General features: G+C 43.5%; 1 long non-coding RNA gene across 1 annotated transcript in view; it reads left to right on the top strand.

The window, feature by feature from the left end:
- The window catches only part of LOC122465245, a 39790-nt gene extending 19542 nt beyond the window's left edge, over positions 1-20248 (top strand). The window contains exons 2-3 of the long non-coding RNA XR_006289947.1: positions 13424-13649; positions 19166-20248. This is a non-coding gene — a long non-coding RNA (uncharacterized LOC122465245). The remainder of the gene's footprint in view (positions 1-13423; positions 13650-19165) is intronic.
- The last annotated feature ends 201 nt before the right edge of the window (positions 20249-20449 follow it).

The following is a 20449-nucleotide window of genomic DNA, read 5'->3' as shown; positions in this document are numbered from 1 at the left end:
GAGATTTCTAGTTTGTTGCTTTCGCGCTGTCAGGGTTGCAGGTGACATAGGGCTCAATGCTACTGTTTGCTTCCAAGAGGGGAGGGAAGCAAAACCAAGTTGATTCCAGCTGCCATGGGGGGGCACAGGAATGGTGAGTGCTACCTGCACAGCATGCTCTTCCACCTCCCCAGGTCCCACTGGAGTCCCTCTTTGTATCTGGATTGGGGGGGTTGAGCATGGCCCTGGCAGTGTTTCCCTATTAAACTCAATGGGCACAGCGGTGGGCTAATGCTGACTAGAGCTGGTTGAAGTTTCCTGCTGAAGAAATAGGGTTTCATCGAAAACCAAATGGTTGGCAGGAAAGTGTAATTCTCAATACAATTGTTCAATGAGAAACTCTGGAATGGAATGAAATAAAGATTTTTTTTTTCATTCGGTTTCATTTTTTGAAAACCATTTCCTTTCTTTGAAATTTCCAATTTTCAGTTCTGTCCCCTTTCTTCCTGCTCTTGTTGGCTCTCACTGCAAACGAATGAATGCTGCCCACCTGTTACTTCCCCCCGCTCCTCTTTTTCTTGTTCCTTTGACCACTTCAACTTTTGAAAACTTCTCCCACCATGGCAAAGTTAAGAGTAGCAAAAGAAAAAACAGAAAATGAAAAAACCTGGATGCCCGTCGTTCATTTTTTATCGTACTTGGGAGGCAAAAGGAGGGAAAGGAAGAAAAATGAAATTTTGAACATTAAAAATTCTAAAAATCTGAGAACATTTCACAATTAAAAAATTAATTAAAACTTGTTCCATTTAGACACTTACAAAATAGAAACAACTTTAAAATTTTATTTTTTTAATGGACTTTTTTTTTTTTTTGGACCAGCTCCAATTCTGATCTTCTGCTTTTACTCCACAGCACTGTGGTTCCCCACCACCACCCAGGCTATGTTGGGGTGCTGACTGGGGAACTGGGAGTCTATAAGAGCAGAGCTGTGTTTCCCTGGGACTGGTAAGCAATGTGAAGGAATAGGGCAGCTGAGCGGATCTGGGGTTTTCAGAAGGTGCCAACTCCAAATCCCTCCCCCAGTTGGAAGCCTGCGAAAGAGAATGCACATGTTCACATTTGGAGTTTCTATTTGCCTGTGTAGTAATAGTTCATCTAGGGGAGCAGATGGGTCTTCATTTTTCAGCAAGATGGCAGCAGGCTCAGCAATACCAGCTGTAGTAATCACTTTTTATAGGAAGTGTCTGAACATTCTCACAACAAATAGATAAAATCTCAACAGTCTACATAAATCTCTTGATTTGGGCAAAAGCCTGCACATGAGCTTCTTGCCATGAAAAATAATCATTCAAGTTAGAAAATAGAACAAAACCCTAAAATCAAGAAGTAAGCATTTATGCTGTGGCCCAAGATTAGAGTACAGATAGTCAGACGTCTCAGAATTAATTTAGAAGGTTCCTTTCCTATTCCTGTAGTACTGCTAGCGAGACTCCTATCTGATCTGCCCTGTGAGAAGGTTCAATCTGCTATTAAATGAGGAGTACTGTATGAAACAGTAGTACTGTATAAAACAGCAGATACTTGGTAATAAACATGTGGGTTACCACCACCACGGAAATCTGTATTCACTAGTTTCCAACTTCAGCTGTTAGCAAGCAATTCTTATTTGTCATAGCTTTGGGTTTTCACTTACAAGCTTTGCAATTAACACAGATTAACCATCCCGATGAGTCGAAAGAATAGTAAATATGGCAGGCGACCAGCTTGGCTTAATGGAGAAATCCTAGCGGATCTTAAACATAAAAAAGAAGCTTACAAGAAGTGGAAGGTTGGACATATGACCAGGGAAGAGTATAAAAATATTGCTCGGGCATGTAGGAAAGATATCAGGAGGGCCAAATCGCACCTGGAGCTGCAGCTAGCAAGAGATGTCAAGAGTAACAAGAAGGGTTTCTTCAGGTATGTTGGCAACAAGAAGAAAGCCAAGGAAAGTGTGGGCCCCTTACTGAATGAGGGAGGCAACCTAGTGACAGAGGATGTGGAAAAAGCTAATGTGCTCAATGCTTTTTTTGCCTCTGTTTTCACTAACAAGGTCAGCTCCCAGACTGCTGCGCTGGGCATCACAGAATGGGGAAGAGATGGCCAGCCCTCTGTGGAGATAGAGGTGGTTAGGGACTATTTAGAAAAGCTGGACGTGCACAAGTCCATGGGGCCGGACGAGTTGCATCCGAGAGTGCTGAAGGAGTTGGCGGCTGTGATTGCAGAGCCCTTGGCCATTATCTTTGAAAACTCGTGGCGAACGGGGGAAGTCCCGGATGACTGGAAAAAGGCTAATGTAGTGCCAGTCTTTAAAAAAGGGAAGAAGGAGGATCCTGGGAACTACAGGCCAGTCAGCCTCACCTCAGTCCCTGGAAAAATCATGGAGCAGGTCCTCAAAGAATCAATCCTGAAGCACTTACACGAGAGGAAAGTGATCAGGAACAGTCAGCATGGATTCACCAAGGGAAGGTCATGCCTGACTAATCTAATCGCCTTTTATGATGAGATTACTGGTTCTGTGGATGAAGGGAAAGCAGTGGATGTATTGTTTCTTGACTTTAGCAAAGCTTTTGACACGGTCTCCCACAGTATTCTTGTCAGCAAGTTAAGGAAGTATGGGCTGGATGAATGCACTATACGGTGGGTAGAAAGCTGGCTAGATTGTCGGGCTCAACGGGTAGTGATCAATGGCTCCATGTCTAGTTGGCAGCCGGTGTCAAGTGGAGTGCCGCAGGGGTCGGTCCTGGGGCCGGTTTTGTTCAATATCTTTATAAATGATCTGGAGGATGGTGTGGATTGCACTCTCAGCAAATTTGCGGATGATACTAAACTGGGAGGAGTGGTAGATACGCTGGAGGGGAGGGATAGGATACAGAAGGACCTAGACAAATTGGAGGATTGGGCCAAAAGAAATCTGATGAGGTTTAATAAGGATAAGTGCAGGGTCCTGCACTTAGGATGGAAGAATCCAATGCACCGCTACAGACTAGGGACCGAATGGCTAGGCAGCAGTTCTGCGGAAAAGGACCTAGGGGTGACAGTGGACGAGAAGCTGGATATGAGTCAGCAGTGTGCCCTTGTTGCCAAGAAGGCCAATGGCATTTTGGGATGTATAAGTAGGGGCATTGCCAGCAGATCGAGGGACGTGATCGTTCCCCTCTATTCGACACTGGTGAGGCCTCATCTGGAGTACTGTGTCCAGTTTTGGGCCCCACACTACAAGAAGGATGTGGATAAATTGGAGAGAGTCCAGCGAAGGGCAACAAAAATGATTAGGGGTCTAGAGCACATGACTTATGAGGAGAGGCTGAGGGAGCTGGGATTGTTTAGTCTGCAGAAGAGAAGAATGAGGGGGGATTTGATAGCTGCTTTCAACTACCTGAAAGGGGGTTCCAAAGAGGATGGCTCTAGACTGTTCTCAATGGTAGCAGATGACAGAACGAGGAGTAATGGTCTCAAGTTGCAATGGGGGAGGTTTAGATTGGATATTAGGAAAAACTTTTTCACTAAGAGGGTGGTGAAACACTGGAATGCGTTACCTAGGGAGGTGGTAGAATCTCCTTCCTTAGAGGTTTTTAAGGTCAGGCTTGACACAGCCCTGGCTGGGATGATTTAACTGGGACTTGGTCCTGCTTCGAGCAGGGGGTTGGACTAGATGACCTTCTGGGGTCCCTTCCAACCCTGATATTCTATGATTCTATGATTCTATGATTTGAATGGTTTGAAAGAAAAATGTTGAATTAAAACTTGAGTTCTCCACCATATAGATAATTTCTGGGTAGGACATAAGGGGTGTCATATTCCAGGGTGCAATCTAGATCAGTGAGAGTTTGTCACCGCCTGCCCAATAACCCTGGGTGCCACACAATGCTCTGCTGTTGTAGCTCCCAGCCTGGGCTGCTCACGAATAGTCTACCAGCATTCAGGTCACACCCGGAGTGTCTATGTATAGCTACAGCCCTGGTCCAGCAACTCTCACCTGTCAGCCACACACCAGTCGTATCCTGGCTACCACCAGCCTTGGTTACTGCTTACAGGGTGACCTCCCACACACTTCCAGTCCAGAATTTCCCCCAAAATGTACTGTAGGTGGAGTACCTGTACCAAACCTTTCATACTCTGTGATGTTCATCACTCACCGATTGAGGAGTCCTGAGTCAATTTTCTCCAGCCCTCTCCTGGACAGTTCAGATATTAAAGATCCCTTACCCCTGGAAAGGGTCAATATTCAACACTTTCTGCTATTTAACTGGAGTTACCAAACAGTTGAGTTTAAACAGAGCACTGGATTGGCTGAGATCAGTGGTTCTCAATATATGGGGCGAGCCTCCCAAGGGAGGCGCGGGAATGTGTCAAGGGAGGCATGAGCTGTGTGCTTTTTTTTTTTTTTTAAAAGAGCTCTGGTGTCAGCCCCAGGTGGCTGGGGCTAATGCAGAAGGACTGTGCACACCCAGGAGGTGGGGATAAAGAGGACATCCAGAGCCCTGCCGCCTGGGCCAGGGCTCTCCTATCCCCCCAATCCCTCACCAGGAAGCAGCCTGGGCTCAGCCTATTATCCACAGAGCGGCGGCAGCAGCAGACAGAAGTAATGGTTGTCTGCTGTGAAAAGTGATCTTGACAAATATCACTTTGCCACCCTTACTTTTGTGCTGAGGCTGGCATGGTGCTGCCTTCAGGGCTGGGCACCAGCCAGCAGCCACAGCTCTCTGCTCTGCCTGATCAGAAAGTGAACAGCCACGTGCTGCTGTAACTGCAGCTTCCTGCTGACCATCAAGTGTAGCCTGAAGTGGAGTACACTGTAGCCTAGCCCTGAGATGACAAAGATGTAGAGGACTATAGAGGTCAACTTCTGACAAGAATGGAGAGTCTCTTGGACATTCAAAGGTGGAAGAAGCCATTTCTGGCACTGTTGCTCTCGATTAATCCAGGACCAGATTTGAGTCAACGGGGATACAAGGGATCCGTTGTGCGGGAGGGAGTTATAGTCTAAAGATGACTTTTGGATTGGGAGGTGAGTAAGAGGAGCGAGGAATCAATCTTTCTTGTTTGTTCAATTGCAGCCATGAAAATAAAGTCCCTACACGAAGAACTTTTCAAAGAGACGCATGACTTCTGATTGACTTCTTGTGCTGTAATGCTGTGTTGGTAATCGATACACAGGGAGGAGGCCTCAGACTTTCAAATGTCATGGAATGCCTCAAGCTTTGTGATTGCCAGGAGTTGGCTTTGAAAAATGTTGGTTCAGCAAGGTGATGGTACAGATGGATGAAACTGTTTGAGTAAAACAAGAACAGATCTAGACTATTGCATAAAACTCAAAATGAATCTGTCAAACTTTTGTGGGTGGTGTGTGTTTGGTTTTTTTTGTGGCATGTCTCTGCACATCCTAGACTAGAAGCAGAAGTACAGTACTGAAATATTACTGTGCCATTTCTAAGCTAGAAACAGCTTAGAAACTTACATCCAAAAAGCCCCTTTGCCCTGTTTTGTAGTCTCAAGGGATTCAGAGAAGCTTATAGGTGGAGTATCTGTACCAAACCTCTCATGCTCTTTGATTTAGGGGGGAGGGGTAGCTCAGTGGTCTGAGCATTGGCCTGCTAAACCCAGGGTTCTGAGTTCAATCCGTGAGGGGGTCATTTAGGGATCTGGGGAAAAAATTGGGGATTGGTGCTGCTTTGAGCAGGGGCTTGGACTAGATGACCTCCTGAGGTCCCTTCCAACCCTGATAGCCTATGTTCATCGCTCACTGATTAAGGAGTCCTGTGCCAATTAAGCTTCCGACAGATAACCAACTGACAGGTTAACCCATATCCACTGCTGCAGTGCACATCAATAACTCTCACGAATGAGTTGCTTATTTTAGATGAACCATCTATGGAATTAATTGATTCGTCAGAAGCTTTGCCAATTTCCTCTCTGGTAAAGTAGGCAAATTAGGTGATGCTTTGTGTAAGAGCCAAACAATTGTCCTAAAGTACTGAAATCACTGCTGTGCAGTGGACGAATCTTGTGGTTCATATGAGTTTCTGAAAGAAGAGCAGTGGTTCTTGTTTTACTGTTGCTCTTGACCTCTGCCTCCTCCCGCCTTTCTGTTTATCATGCTCACTTTGTTTTACTTAGATTGAAAGCTCTTCAAGACAGATATTGTATCTACCTATGTGTTTGGCACAGCACCTGGCCCAGTGGGACATGAATCCTGACCAGGGCTTACTGTCATACAAAGGATAAGAATGTCATGGCACAGTGGTGATGTACTGTGCCCTCGATGGTAGTTAAACAAGGATGAAGGAGTAATCTGATTAATAACTTAAAGCTAGATTGTCTCTGTTCTTAGCATGGGTGTGCAATGGGGAGGGAGCAAGGTGCTTCTTCCTTCTCCATGTGAGACCTACACCAGGGCAGGGCCAGTCATAGTCCCTGCATGCCTAAGGCAAGGAAGAGCATCCAGGATCCAAGTGCTTGACCCCTCCCTTCTTTCTACCAGCCCACAAGCTGGCCAGTCATGGCAACATGAGCATGCAGTGATGTAGCATGGGATGGTAAAGCAGGTATTCTCTTTGCACCCTGGAGATCTGAGTTGCCTCTGACTTTTACGAAGGGCTGTGTGTCTCTAATTCTGGTGCGTGTCGCCAGTTGCAATAGTAGCAGAAGACTGGATTGCTGGGCAAGACCACCCTAAGAATGATCCAAGTTAGGTCCCAAAGCATTTGCTAGTGGGGACAAGATAAATATATTTAAAGACAAGCACTAGATTTGTGATTTTTTTTTTTTAATTACAGAAAAAGTAATTTTAGCGATTTTTATGGTTCCCTCTGAGCACTCTACATTTGGATGTCATACAAAGAAATGTTCCTGATCCAACTTTTAAAATTGTTCTAAACTTTTCTCAACACTTATTCAGCAGCAGTGATATATAAAGAATACTTATGATTGGTGTGATACAAATGTTTGGGGTTTTTTCGTCTGTACTCATGATGGACTTTATAGTACACTACATCATGATGTAATATATGTATATAAAATTATAATGATTGTACATTTATAGAATGCATTATGTTCTGGAGGATTCAAAAATGCCACATCAGCTTAACAGATGTGCAATACCATACAGAAGAATTGCTTCATTCACCAACTGTTTAACAGCAGCAGCGTTTAGGGCAGGAAGCGTATAATGACTTTTTTCCAGTTGAAACTTCATTGGAATAAAGGAGAATGCAAATACCTGACTTGGACTTAACCTAGGTGGTCCTGTTCTAACCTCCCTACGCTGACCATTACCAAGGCAATACAGAACCCTTAATGATTCCAAGGAGAGTTGATGGACCTTTTCTGAATGACATGTGTTTTCATTTTAAAATGGCTTGCTTTTTTTAAAACGGAATTCTTTATATAAAGTTGTAAGCATTTTAAATTTTCCGTGGAAGAATGTAGTGCTTTAACATTCTTAGAAAAATGGATTATGGATTTAGCAAAAGAAAATTGTCAATTTCTGTTTTCAATGTTTTTGATGATTTTGTGGGGAGAAAAAAATCATTTAAAGATGCTGGGAAAACCACATGAGGCCCATTTCAGCTATTTTGAAATGAAAACAACTTTGACATCTTTGGCAGCAATTATTTTTGACCAGCAGTGATCACAAGTCGTCAGGGCCTCAGTTTTACATACCACTGAAAGATGTCACATTCAAAAGCACAATGTTCCCTAGCAGGATACTGGGGCACTGGATCAGTGCTAGAACCTAGGGGCAAAATTGTTATCCCACTAAGGTCAATGGCAAAACTTCTATGAGTGAGGTCAAGGGTTTTCACCCACGTGTGAAGCCAGCCTATCTTGCTTAACTTGTGTGATCTAGCAGGTTTTCAGCACAAGGCAGTCGTGCCGTAAGCCACATTTTAAATGTTTCACAAGTCCTATGTACACCAAATGGAAAACCTACACAGTAAATATGGTTCATGTAAAACTATAAATGAAGGAATGAATAGCAAGAGGAAGAGAACAAGTCAGTGTAACATCTAAATGAAAATGTGAGGAGGTTGTGCAGCTGGTGAATCTTTCATGAGACGCATGCTGATGAGCTTCTAAACGCCGCTATAATTCTGGCACATGTAAATCTGCCCCCAAAAAAGTCTGGGATAAAGAAGCCAGACAAATCTGAATTCTTAACTAGAGAGCCAAGACGTCTGCTTAAGATAGCAAGGGAGAAAGGGGAGGTAGTTGCACAAGCATTACTGTTGGTTATTCAGTGCCACACGTGTACATGGTGCCTTGCAAACAGTTAAAAACATGATGGTGCCTCACTCCAGGAGTTTACCATCTGAGGCCTTGGTCCTGCAAAGAGTTGGGTATGTGGGTTTCTTTAAACACACATGGATGTCTTTGCAAGGTTGGGGCTTTAAGGCTCCAGTTCTGCTGTTTTTGAAGGCAAAACTCTCTCTGACATCAAAGGGAGAAGGATCAGGCCATTATTACACATAACACAGTGATTGATGACAATAGACAAAGAAACGGGGGTGGGAGAATGAGGGCTATAACAGTGGCCAAGCATAGCATATTCTTATGTAAAGATAGGACTGAACTCGCCCTGGTGTAACTCCAATAAAGGCAATGCAGTCACACTAGGGATTCAAATAACCCACAGAGTTTCTAGCTCTAGGCAGTTATTGGAAATGGAGTCCGTGAATAGGAACTGGGACTCTGCGATTTCCAAGTAACTTGCTCTTCTGACCTCTGCATAAAGAAAAATGTGCAATATTAAAGAATAATTCTAAGAGAGAGAAATAACTTGATACCTAATTTTTTTAAAAAAAATCTATAACTTATATTTGAAGAAACAGCCTCAAATTGTTAAAAAGCCAGATGATAAAACCATGAACATTTTTAGACCAGCATGAGTCAGTCTTTGGAGTTAAATGTGAACGTGTTCATCATTGAAAACATGAAAATGTTTTAATTAAAATAATAAAACGATTATTAAAATGGGGGCTTGATCCTGCAAAGCCCTACTTGGATGATGAAGGCTTACCCTTGTGTGCAGTCCCATCAGGCCTGATTCTGGGCTTGCTTATACTGGTATAAAACACATTGACTTCAGTGGTGTTAAATCCTGGTTTATAGTGATGTCAGAGACATCCATCAAAGTGAAAAGATTATTCCTGTGATACAGGCTGTGCGTGGCTGGGGCTTCAATTCCTGAAGAGAAAAGAGTGTATAAAATAATAGTTTTTAAAGTTCAGCTGAACTTTGCCACGAAAGGTACAGCATGGAAAAAATCGTCTACGCTGCCTTTGGCTTTGTGGGCTGATGGTGGTGCTGGATTGCTGCTCATGTTCTTACAGCTGAAGTGTGGGATTTTTGGTATGGAAGTGGTTTTCTGTTAGTCAGGAGTTAACAGGCATGGGCTGCATGTTTTGCCAATAAGTGTCTTTATTAAGTATATTTTTGAAAGAGTTTCTTTGGGTGCCTGTAAACAGCAGGAGTTGGTGGAGTATGCTTCGATAAACATGTCAATGTATTTGGTGAATTTGGATGTGAAGACATGTCTGAGTTAAGCTGATATCTTTTCATCATGGAACACTACGAGCACAAACCTGCAGTCCTCCTGTGCATGGGGCTCTCCTGGCAGTCAGTGGGAGTTCTGTGTGTGGATGGCAACAGGACTGACTCTGAGTTATTGATGGAGGGTAATTTTGTGTGGCCCTGCTGAGCAGTTTTAAATTCCTCTCTGGATAGAGGGAACAGCTGCCAACATTCTCCTGGCTGTTTTGAAACAGACTGAGGTCAGCGGGAGGATCAGAAGAGCTGGCTTTCAAAACGAAAACTGTGTTTTTTCTGTGTTGAGCCTGACCCCACTGAGGACTGTCTTTCTGTGTGACCAGCAGGACTTTCTGAGCATAACACGCCAGACTTTGCACTGTATTTGACTGTTTCACAATTTACCACTGGTGCAAGCCAATGGTAAAGCTGGGATAGATGGAGCACAGGAGGAGCCTCAGGTGCCATACATCTTCCAGACTGGCTCCTACACCAACCCCAGTCTCCTGTGATTAGTGCAGGGGATCTGGCCATGTTGTCCCTGTACCCCAGTGATCTCCAGCTGTTGAATAGCCCTTTGGAGCTGTTAGCAGCTGCAGTAATATAGAGCAGCCTCTCGTCTGCTCTAAGTTACATTTAGGTACTGGACCAGCACATAGATGGCCCAGAATTGCAGGTGGAGGGGCACAGAGGCCATTTTAGCACAACCCCATACCCCCAAGCTCCACGGTGTGCTCATCAGCCACCGCTATTAGGTATTCTGACACCTCCAGTTGTTTTAAATGGATATACAATGGGCCATGCACATGAAGCTTGACATGGGGAGAAAGATCAGATGTGGTGAAGCATGATTCATAATGTAGTTGTGATGTGGTAAAAGTCCTTGATTATATGTTCATGTGTGATCACTCACAATACAACCGTCTGAATCCCAGTTTATTATTTGTCATTAGTGGAAGTTACAGGAAAGGTTTAGCATTTGGATAACAAAGTATTGCAGATCAGGCCTGAGATACATTGGGAGAGCGTTGTTCAAAAGCTGGTTGTGTGCTGGCACACTATGGCTGGCTTTAGCCATTGCAATCTGTCCTTAACTTCATGAGCACCAAATTTACCACACACACAAATTAACATAAAAGTGATTTAAGAATGAGAATTGAGATCAGGAAGAATAATTGTGGATCAGACCCCAATTGCCTCCACATAAGTGTCTTGATCCCAAGTCCCAGGCCAAATTATTTCTCCTTTGGCTCTTCCACTATCGGTTCAAACAATCAAGACAAATGCATAGTTTAAAAAGAAACTGAACTGTGTATTAAAGGCCAAATTTCCATAATGTAGAGGCATGTGCAACTGTGAGCGCAGATCTGGTATTTGCATCAGCAAATGGTCACAGCTAATCAAATGCATGCAAAATTACCACAGCTGCATATGCAGTTACATGGCTAAAACGATGGGGAAACTGATTCTTAAGATCTCTCCTCAGGCTTGTGTGCTCTATGAAACCTCACCCGTCTAAGATACGTTCTTCTTTGATGACTTAGGTTCAAAGTCACCGAGTCACAATAGCTGAGTCGGTAACACTGCTCAGCTGCTGCTGTGATTGCATTGCAGGGTCAAGGAGGATGTTCCAAGGTGTGATGAGAAAAGGTAGAATCACTCTTTTGGAAATAAGAGTCCAAGGGAGCAACATGGCAAGTGGAATTGGCAATGGTAGGACAGAAGCGGGGAAATAGACCACATCTACAGGGAGGCATTCATAGTATTTGCACTCCGGGAAGTGCAGAAGACAAAGCTAGGCACAGTTGGAAGAGTGAATAGATTAGACCAAACTAGAGATGAGGTTCCAGCAGAACAGAGCTGTGCACACACAGCTTCAAAGGTGGGGATTTAGTGTGAGATTTTCAAAGGCATTTAGATGCCTAAACTGCTTAGGGGCTTTTGAAAATCCCACTAGGCAACATCTACATCTTTAGGTGCCTAAATAACTGAAAATCTGGCCCTTAATCTGCACAGAGACTGTGCTTTGTGTGAAGCTGCTGCTTTGTGTGTGCTATGGAATTCATATTTATTTGTGTCCTGTTGACTTTTAATGCCATTTCTTAGAATTTACTGAATGGCTCTGGCTTAACAATGCACAAGATTCCATTCCTGAGCTAAAGAAACACTTTGGTTTTCTGCCTCTCATTTTATCTGATTTGCTGTGGGTGTGTAACATTCTTTTCTATTTAACCAATGATACTCAGTCTTTTAAGCAAGTGAGACCATGGAAATATTTACATTTTTCTACGGCACTTGGTCTGTACATAGCCAACATTATCTGTTCCTTTCATTTTTTTGCTAGTTAAAAGTAAATTGATGGAATTCCAATTCAATGGTAATTTCAGGTTTCAGAGTAGCAGTCGTGTTAGTCTGTATTCGCAAAAAGAAAAGGCGTACTAGTGGCACCTTAGAGACTAACCAATTTATTTGAGCATAAGCTTCCGTGAGCTACAGCTGACTTCATCGGATGTCACATGTCTGTATGCAGTATCAGACAACAGGGGGTGAAGTGAACTGAAGGCACAGTAAACTGTTTAACATCACTGTTATTTGTATGAGAAGTGTTGGCTTAGACAAACTTGACGCACATGTAATAGATTTATTTGGTTTCAGAGAGATGAAGTGGGTGAGGTAATATCTTTGATTAGACCAATTTCTGCTGGTGAGAGCCAAGCTTAAGAAACCTTGTCTCTCCCACCAACAGAAGTTGGCCCAATCAAAGATATTACCTCACTAATCTTGTCTCTAATAGCCTGGGACAGGGGGGCCAACATGGCTACAACAACACTAAATACTTACTTGGCTTCAGACAGCTTACTAAAGTCACTGATACAGCAATGGTTTTGATTCACATCACTAGTACTGGTACTTAAGGTTGTCAGGAGTGGTATTATAAGCTTGTCCTTCCTACCCTAGGGCCTGATTGTTCATTCCTTCCAATAAGCTGAGTGTACATGAGTAGTCCTGTTGACAAGGCAGAATCGGGCCTTAATGCTTAACTTGGGGTGTGCTGAGCCTTGGTGCGCCGCTGCTGCTGTCTCCCGTCAGTAGTCAGGAAGGCTGTCCCTGCCCCACAGCTGTGATTACTCTTTTGATCAGGAGGCTGGGATTTGGAGCAGCCACATTTCCATAGTGGTTAAGAGCATATGGAACTGAATGGGAGAAAGTGAGCCCTGGCTGGTACAGCTGACACCAGCTGCCTCAATCCTGCAGTCTTTGCCAGTGCATCTAGATTTGAGCTTCGAAGGCATTTTACGCAGTTTTGTCCAAATCCCATTGAAATTCAGTGGGAGTCAGGCTCCTAACTCTCTTAGGATCCTTTGAAAATCTTAGGTGTTGTCTTTATGCCCATACAGACAGATTTTTAAGGTTATTTTGGCACCTAACGATACAGATAAGCAACCCCAGGCTTTAGAAAATCCCTCTAGATGCCTAACTCCAACTGAAGTGAATTTTTAAATGTAGTGATTTCTTTAGCAATAAAATTTAAATGAACTAAATACTAAACCTTGGAAGTTCAAATCCCCAAACTTTTGAAAATCCCTAAATACCTTAAAAAAATCTGACCGCTAATCCTGCTGATATTAATGAAACTACTCTTGTGAGTAAAAGGGTGTAAGAATCAGGCCCTCAAACTGCTAAACGGGCAGCTGGTTACCCTAAAAGTTTGTTTTTCTTTTCAAAGGTTAAAAACTGTAGTTTTAACCTTTGTTGTTTCTTCATTCTGAGACAAAGCCTGGTGTAAAAAAAATAAAATAAAATCTGTCAGGCGATGGAGAATGCACTGTGTGGCTTTTACAGAAATGTTTTCTTGATTTTTATTTTAAAACAGACACACGAGGTAACATCAAAAGATGACCCACTAGGTACAGTGAAGAAGAGCTCCAGAGAACTAGAATGTGGTACCCAATCAGACAGCAGGTGGTGGTTTTCTGAGCTGCGATTGAATTCCACTAGAAGTTCCACGGAAATTGACATATTAAATTACTTCATGCTGATCATGTTATGGCAATAAAGACTAAATGAATTAAAGACTGAACACGTTGTTATCTAGAAAGGTAAGAGTGTTTTTTAATGTTACATTAATAATTACTGAACTACAATGCTGCTGAATGTTGATAAAGGCAGAACTGCTTCTTGAAATGCCGCCGCTGACAGTCTGTGGCAGGCACTTAAAATATGATTTCTGAGTCTTAGGAGAAAAAAGAATAAATTATTACTTGTGATTACAGGACTTCAGGAAAAGCTTATTTTAGTCACATCTCCTTGAACATTTGCCTGCATCCCCTCTGCTTTCCATATAGGCTACCTTTGCATGATACGTGAGAGGAATGTACTCAGTCTTTTTTGGTCACAAATAATATAGACATTGTCAATGGAAGATCTGTATGAAGTCCTCAAAACAAAACAAAATTGGCAGCATGTGTGCACACATCTGCAGGTAGTTCTTGATTTCGTGCAAAATGGTGAATGGGGATGAAGCTTGTATGTTGCAAACCTACTGAAGCTACTGTCACTAGAAGCACCTTGCCTATGAGCCTGTATCTGATATCTCCAATTCCTAACCCCATCATGGCCTAATAAACATACCGCATGCTTAACACTCAATCTTCACACCCCGTTCCCCAGCAGAGTCTAATGGAGAAGGTGAACTGCATTGAAATGGTTATAGTCATTCGCATTTTGTATTTTTAACTTTTTGTTACTTTATAAAAATATACTCTGTTTTAGAGTTATGGAGGCCGGGTGCTTTAAAGAAGTGTATCCTCCAGTTTGCTATTTTCATTTTGGTCGAGCTGGATGAAACGTGTTGCAAAAGTATTTGGGGGAAAATCATCACAAGTGCCCAAGTCACTTAGGAGACTAAATTCAATTTTCAAGAGTGGCATAGGTGTTCAAACCCTAAGTATTATTGAAAGTCAATAGGATTAGATGCCTAAGTCAAATTTTTAAATGTAGCTAGGTGCCTAGAGATGCAGATAGGTATCTAGTGGGTTATGCAAGCGAGCCTATGCACCTAATTCCCCCTGTGCTTTTGAAAATCCCACTAAGTGCCTATCTACATCTTTAGGCACCTAAATATCTTTAAAAACCTGGCCTGTGGAGATTTGGCCAAGGTCACACCTCAAGTCAGCGTGAAAAGCAGGACTAGACTGTACACACCAAAGTTTGTACCTGAGATGACCAAACTCCCGTACACATTGGGGAGAGGCGTTTAATACATTACCAGTCTAGAATTTCATGGGGAAATGTGCAAAATGATTTTAGTGAGGATAGTTAAAAAATGTTCTTCAAATGCAAGACTAGATTGTGTCCCATTGGCATACCCCATGTAACACAGTGCAGGGGAGGAATTGTGGCTCCAGGGTGGGTAGTAATTTATTTCTGGCCTCTACCTAGTGTGCGGCTCAGGGCTCAGCTCTGTTGGGTGTAGTAGGGGAAAGCAGAGTCAAGGTTCCATCCATTCCCCACCTTTCCCTGCTCACCAACTGCGGAAGTAAAGGTCAGGGGCACTGGGTTACCTTATGCACCCAGTCCAAAGGTCCAGGTAATCCAGGCAGGGGAATAAAGGTTATTGGGGTTTATTCCCCTCTGCTCTACTGTGTGGGCATCACATCTGAGTCAGAATTTAGAGCTTAGTGTAGAAAATATCCTCCATCTCTTGCAAAGTATTTGAGTTTTTTTTAAAGTAATAGTGGGCAGATGTGCAAACACTAATGATTATTTTTTAAACTCTCTTCAGCATCCGTTACTCCAGCATTGCATTGATGAGGCTCCTCCAGGCTGAGGATCTGGGGTATAAGTGGTCAGTGAAAGGCAAGGCAAGAAGAGCGGTCAATCTGAAAAAGAGCCCACTGTTCTAGCTTGCCTGCCTGTCAGGGTAAAATTGTTTTTATTACATTTTTTCCCCCTCCACAGGCATTTCTAGTCCTCTGAAAATCCTCACTGAGAATCTTCAAACATGGACTGATATTAATCTATTCTGTTTGTATCCATCACCTCTTTCATAGGGTGTTTGAAGCTTGCTAATAGACCCTTTTAAATGAAATGATTCATTTCCCAACACTGTCCAGCCGCACAGATAGAACTGCTCTGCTTCGTGTGGCTCCTAAGAGTTGTTTTTGTGGACCAGATCTCAAGCTTTGTTCCTTCAGTTGTTTTGTATGACAAGAGACAGTCAAATTGATTAAAACTTCTAAGTGTATTAAAAGCAAGGCTGGCTGAAAGCTTAAATCAATAGTTCTCTGGGAGACACTAGAAAAGTACTACACTTTGGGAGGCTTTGGTCAGTGAAAACCACTGTGCTGCTGTGTCAGACTTCAGGCACTGTTGGTGTTCTGTGATGGGGTGTGTACCCTAAATAGGCCCTGAATGGGTAAATGTGGGCCTGAGAGACCAGTTATGTCATCTGGCTGCACCTGGAAGGAGAGCCAGGCTTAGCTGACCATGAAGCCCTGCTGGGCAAGAACAGGCTGGTTAGTATAAAGAGAGGAAAAAAGAAAAGGAGTACTTGTGGCACCTTAGAGACTAACCAATTTATTTGAGCATGAGTTTTCGTGAGCTACAGCTCACTTCATCAGACTAACACGGCTGTTACTCTGAAACCTATAAAGAGAGGAAGTCTGTAGCAGAAGGGGGGCTGCAGTCATTGTCTGGGAGTAGAAAACTAGTAAGGTGTTCATGGCTGCTTCACGGATATAAGGGGACCGGCGGGTAGAAGAAGCCTCCCCATGCTGTACATTGTCACATAACTGCAGTTTGTCCTTGTCATGAGGCTTCCCAGTGCTTCCCTTTGGGGCAATGCAGATCTGTGCTGTGTCTTTTGACTCCTAAATGGGGCCTGGATCCACCAACATTTCAGGCCAGTTGATAAACAGACCCCTCCAGAGCCTTTGACCACCTTCCCCAATCATCCATAGAGATGCTCCCCCCAGTCCCTCTCTTCTGATTGATCTCTTGATCTTCCCCTTAGATTGTTGGGCCTGATCTAAACACAGTTAAACCAGCACAAAACTCTCTTGGTTAGGGGTCTGAGTTTTTAAAAAAGACAGACAAAAAAGAAGTTATACTGGTACAACCCCCCTAGTGAGGAGACACAACAGTATAAAGGTGCCTTAAACAAGTACAGCTTATTCCCCTTCACATACAGGAAGAGTGATACCCTATAAGACACCTCTACATGGATGTAAATGCATCCACAGAAGGGGATTGTACCAGTATAACAATATCTGTACAGTTAAAGTGCTACAGGGGGTCCCCAGTATATGTTGGGGTTGCATTCTTGAAAAGGGCAATGGATACCGAAATGACGGATACTGGGGAATTTTTCCCCATAAGAAATAATGGCCCGCTCCACCTCTTCCTGCCCAGTTTCGCCCCCTCCTCCAAGCGCGCCCCATCCCCGCTCCTTCCCCTCCCTCCCAGTACCTGCAGCAAGCCGGGGAACAGCTGTTTCACGGTGAATGGGAAGCGCTGGCGGGGGGAGGCACTGGCTGCCAGTGGGTGCTAAGCACCCACAGAAAAGCCACGGGGTGAAACAGTGGATTTGAGTGCAAAATAATTAGTAGACAAAGATAGATATAGGCAAGGGAGTAAGGGTCCCTTCTCTGATGCGATTGAACAGAAATGGAGTGACAGGCAGGCTGCTGTAGATGGTTTGTGCTGCAGAGGAGAAGACTCTCATACCCACAATGGTGAAACTGTGAAAAGACAGAAAGTAGGCTGGTGTTTGACAAAGCGGAGAGGGTGGGGACAGGAGGGAAAAGACTTCAGGTGCATTAAGTAGAGCAAAACTATTGATGTGTTGAAACACAAAGTGGGCAGTTTTACATTGGATGCTGTGGAATGAATGGGAGAAATCATTTAATTTGTCTGAGGATGGCAGTAGTTTCTGAATGTGCTGATAAGATGCCTGATGGGGAATGAGTCTACAGAGAGAATCCACATTTCTGAATCAAGCTGATGTGATAATTAATCTCTTGTGATTCCAATGGATGTCTACAGAGCAGGAGAAACAAAAGATCATGCTCTGAATGTGATTAATGCATCATTAGCTGTCAGACCAAGAGTTTTGGAAGTGGGTAAACAAGCCTTAGGCCAGACTGGTGACTGCATCTGAGAAAATTGCAGGAGCAGAAGAGTGGGGAGATGGGGCTCAGCATTTATTTTCCATGAGTGTTATGGTGTTTTATTACTTGTCCGAAATCACTCTGCTCCCAGAATGTATAAACAGAAGGAACGGGCTTTTGATTTTTAAAACAAAGCTCAGTGACTCAGGACTCAAACTTAGTGAGGAAATTACAGGAGAGAGACAGTTGACCACAGTCTCGCACATGGGGCCCCACTCACATACAGGCTCTGTAGGAACCTGAACAGTGAGCACAAAGACAGTGCGAAGTAGTTCTATGCTGACAAAAATTAGTGTCTTGCTGTACAGACTTGGGGGTTTAGACCCCTATTGTTACAAATGGCTAATTTGAAATAGTATTACATTTTTGCCACGCTGTGTGGGGTTGGGCAAACCACTTAATCTCGGTGACTCAGTTTCCCTTCCTGTAAAATCCCTTTACTTCCTTTGTAAAGAATTTTGTGATCTTTGGATGAAAGGTACTGTAGATGTGCTGAATATTGATTAATTATTGCTGCTATTTTGTTGGGATGAGTGTAAGCATTTATTTTTAGTTAACACAGTTTGATGCCAACTCTCTTCCTCCTCATACCTAGGAGCATGGGATATTTGTTAGTGTATGTTTAGGGTGCCCAGATGGGGGGCAAAAGGGGCAGTTTGCTCCAGTGTTCCCCCCACTTGAAAGGGCCCCCAAAATGGACGGTTAGCTGAGCCAAATGTGAGTGAGAGGCTTTGCAACCTGACACATGGAGTCCCAGCGCCACTCAGGTTTGGTGCTCACCACCGATTGTGTAGGGAGCCACTTGTCTGCCCTGGCTGGCCAGATCCCACTGTTGCTGATTAACATCGATACAGTTTATACCAGCCAAGAATTTGGCATGTAGTGTATGAAATGTCACCATCTCTGAAATGTGCCTAGCCCGAGGAGGCCCCCAAAGAGAGAGAAGCTCCTTCCACCTCTCCCTCTGATAACAAATGAGCCAGGCACAATCTGCCACTGAATAAGGACTTCAGTATAATGTTTGAATCACTTCACGTACTACTAAAATCTCACCAGCTCTGGAGTGTGTAGCAGCTGTCTAACAGTGCATAATTCATGTGCTAGGGATGGTCCTATTATTTATGTAGCTTCATAAATGTACTCGGTGCTTTACAAAACATAATCCCTTCCCTGAAAGGTTTTCAATGTCGGGAACAAAGAATGAGCGGCAGTTCAGAGGCCTGATCCACAACCCATTGATGTCAACGGAAAGATTCCCATTGAGTTCAATGGGCTTTGGGTTGGGCCCCAAGAGTTGGATGGAGACATCAGAGGAGGCAAGAACTACATAGCAGAGCTTCCTGGAAGATATGGGTTTTAAGGAGGTAAACCCCAGGTGCGGGTTACAGGATTGGCCTTGACTAGCAATGCTGAGGTAAAAACTACCCTTGCCTTGTCTCCATTAGGGTGTTCCTTAGAGGTGACTATCTTGCTGTAAAAAAGCTGCTGCTGCTCCAGGGAGAGGAAAAGACATGAGGTGGAACTGAGATAAATCAAAGGATGTGGAAGAAGTAATTTTTACCCCTTGGATTCCACAGTCTAAAGTATTTGCCAATGTTCCTGCATAAGGTCTAAAGTGGATCTACGTCTGGCAGCTCCCAGCTGTTCTAACAGCTCGTCTACCTTTTGGCTTTGGGTAACGTCAAATTTCAGTATTGCATTGGCCTTTCGGTAATCGTTGCAGAAGTGTTCCGTGCCATCAGGCTTCGGCACAATGAGACTTCTCCCTTTGCTGTGCAATACTTCCACCACGCCCAGCGCCAGCATCATCTGTAGTTCATCCCAAACTGTGTCCCACGTCTTTAGGGGGAGCAGCTGAGGAGTCTCAGGGCTATCGGGGCTTTAAAGGAGCTATCCTGATTTGCTGCTGTTGAGGATCTGGCTCAGCTTTTCTTTGGAGGAACATATGTAATTGCTGTATTAGGAATAAATGCATTACACAGACATATTTTTATAGCTTTGTGACATGTACTCTTGTAAATAAAGGGTTGAAAGTGAGTGTGTTAGTCATTAGATCTGAAGATGGTGTAACCATGATAATATAAAGGTGTATATTCTACATTCTTTCAAGGTACAAAGTACAAACTAGAGACGATAGAGCTGTTCATTGAGAGTAATTTATCTGACTAACGGAACCTTTTCCTCCTGTTGGTAAAGTGTCTGCAAAGAGAGATTTTTACTTTTTTTATTTTTTACAGATTTTTTTCATTAATCAAAATTGTGTAATGGGTTTTATGAACACATCTGAGCCTTGGAATGTTTGCTAGTACTCTGTAGTGACTATGCCTTTGATTGGTCAATGCTGGAATTCCAGTGTTGCCCTCTCTCAATTTTATCACAAGCCCCACAATATTTGGTGTGTTTTCTCGACGCCACAGCTCCTGGAATCATGTAATTATGAGGAAATCTCTGGTTTCATTTACAAAAAAAAATGTTTCTAGCTCTCATGGTTGAAGCTTGAAAGTGGGATCCAAGTGCACCCTCAAGGTTCAAAAAGCAAAGCAAAGGACTCAAAACTTACAATTGTAACCCTTCTGCCCATCAGAGTTGGCAGCAACAAAGGCCGGGTTCAATATCTAGGGGATCCATTCCAATAACACAATGCAAACCGGCTCGAGCCCCCACCCAGTGACTTGGGACAAATATATACCACCCCCGCTGGGCGCCTCCAAGAGGCAATACTTCCCCTC

The sequence above is a fragment of the Chelonia mydas genome, chromosome 3, assembly GCF_015237465.2.
Source record: "Chelonia mydas isolate rCheMyd1 chromosome 3, rCheMyd1.pri.v2, whole genome shotgun sequence".
Lineage (NCBI taxonomy): Eukaryota > Metazoa > Chordata > Testudines > Cheloniidae > Chelonia > Chelonia mydas.
The sequence above is the reverse complement of the archived record's forward strand: the minus strand, read 5'-3'. Positions and strand labels throughout refer to the sequence as shown.